Raw genomic sequence first — 2,461 nt, 5'->3', positions numbered from 1 at the left:
CCTCCATAATTTTACCAATCCTGGACAGCTTCCAAAGACAACACTTCAGAAGAAAGAGTGTCTTCTAAGGTACATTTTATTACTTCCTGTAGTCATCCACCTGATCACTGGGATGATTTCTGCTCTCCAAACATCTCCAGGGCAAGGAAAACAAAGCCACTAATTGTCACAGTTGACTGCATCCGGTTTCCAGTTAGGATGTCAACTCCATTGCTTTAAATGTCAGGGTCCTCTGACTTTGCCCATTCCTGCAGGAACAGCTTCCTTTGCTAGAGCCTGCTACAGGAGACTTATCTTGATATTTTCAAGACAGTACAAGCTTTAACTTGAGATTGTTTCTTTTAATGTTACTTACCAGAAACAAGCTCCTTTTTATGCTGTTAAAGTAGTAATCATTTGTGGTTTTCTTTTTCTTTCTTTCTTTTTTTAAGCAACAAAACCTTTCTGCTTTCCCCAATTTTGCACACAACCAAAAAACTGCACTTGTCTTTATATGATTTAGCCTTAAATTATGGAGTGGGAGTGGGGTGGACATTAGGACATTAATAGAGATATTTAGTTCCCACTAACATCGCCTCATCTCTATGGGCATCTCACAACAATTTAAAAAGATTTAGTGTTCTATGTTTGAGTTAGAGGCACTGAGATTTGTCAGAAATCACAGAATCAGAAATAGACCCAAATTTTGTAATTCTGGAACCTAAATCTTGTGAGCACAGACCTCCTAACTTTTTGTTTTTGATTTTCAATTTTGGTTTTTGCTATAAGGAAAAGGGCTGGTGGGGGTGGGGAAGGGGCTGAAAAAAATGGTATTTGAGCAGGCTTTTGGCATTATACTTTTAATTCTCTTAAACCAAACCTCTTTTTCTCCTTTCTGTTATCTCTTCGTTTCATGTTTTATTCCTGAAAGTGAACTTGTCAGCAGATCATTTTCCTTTATATCTTTCTGGAATTGTTCCAGATTCTTATGGCATTACAAAAAAAGTATCTGCCTAAAGGCGTTCTATAAAGCAGACAGTCTTAGAGAAGGCATGGGTATAAATTACATGAATGAGTTAATACAAAACTGCTAATAAAACCTATAACATGGGAAAAGGCAGAGGGTATAATTTGCTGGCAAAGTTATTTAGTTCCAGCTACAAAAGCTAAAGATACACACCCACACCCACACTCTCACACACGCACACACACACATATAAGTATATATGTATATGTTATTTTTTTTTTAGACTACAAAAGTAAGAGAGACTTATCTAAAGAAGAAAAAATAATCTCAACGTTGAGAATTTATTTGTATAAGCTCACAAAGAAAAAATTTCTTTTTGACTTTCGAGTGTGTTTTTCTTGGAAGATGAAATAAGATTAGTCTCCACTGGTCAAACTTTGTGGTTAGAGTTTATAAGATAAAATTCTTATAACGTATTAAATCTTTTTCATTTCACAATGTGTTTTTTATGGTTCATTACTGTATTGTTTTACTACTTTTGTAGTCAAGCTTTTCATTTCTACTTTTGTTAACTTTTCTCTCTGATAAGTAAAGAAAATTCCTCTAAAAATCCTTTTATGAGAAAGGAAGAAAGTCTATGAAATTAATTTGATTTCTTAGGTTCGCAGATGCAAAATACGTTAGATTCTTGGCTTCACATAAAAACCATATTAGATTAAATGATTTAAGAACATAAAATGAAAATTCCAGAATAAATTTTGATGAACAAAAAGAGTGGTGCAGAAAACGTAACACATTTGGAGAGAAAGGGAGAAGAAACTATATATATAGAAAAAGTTAGGCAAGCATTTTATTAAAGTGAAAGTTCTAAAATATCAGTACACAGAGTTTTCAGGGGGAGAAATTGGCTTTATCAGAAAGCAGAGCCCCGTTATTTTATTTATTCTTCCCACCATTCATGAATTGCCTCCTCGTGAAGCGAAGTGGCATTTTCCTGGTGCAGAAGAGTCCCATTATAAAATGCAGCAGAAAGAAAGGATGCTCTTCGGACTTATCTCCTGGATTCTCTGCGGCCTGCGGGGACTGAGAGGGTGGGCGAGCTGCTGTCCACTCTGTATTTGAATGAGCTTTCCCAGGCGAAGGCGGGTGGCCCGCGCAGAGTGCTGCTGAGATGGGTTTGGTGCACTTCGAGTACTCTTGGTCTCAAGGCTTTAGAGTGAAAATACCCGCTTGCTAATGTGTCCCCAGGCGTTAGAAGTACAGTTTAGAGCCAGGAAATGTGGCCTCCCCGGCCGGGCTCCTGGCTACGCCCCGGCACCCCACCCCAACCGCTCCCCCGCCAACCAGCACCTGCTTTTCCGCTCCCGCGCCCTGTAGGCCCCGTGCGGGAGCTGGGGTGCGGGCTGGCAGCGGGGAGTGGGTGGCGCCGGGACCGTCGATTGCGGGCGCGTCCCGGGAACTGCAGCGCCCTCCCAACCTGGCGTTAGAAGTACAGTTTAGAGCCAGGAAATGTGG

This window comes from Colobus angolensis, unplaced genomic scaffold, assembly GCF_000951035.1.
Source record: "Colobus angolensis palliatus isolate OR3802 unplaced genomic scaffold, Cang.pa_1.0 Scaffold440, whole genome shotgun sequence".
Classification (NCBI taxonomy): Eukaryota; Metazoa; Chordata; class Mammalia; order Primates; family Cercopithecidae; genus Colobus; species Colobus angolensis.
This window is presented reverse-complemented; position numbering follows the sequence as displayed.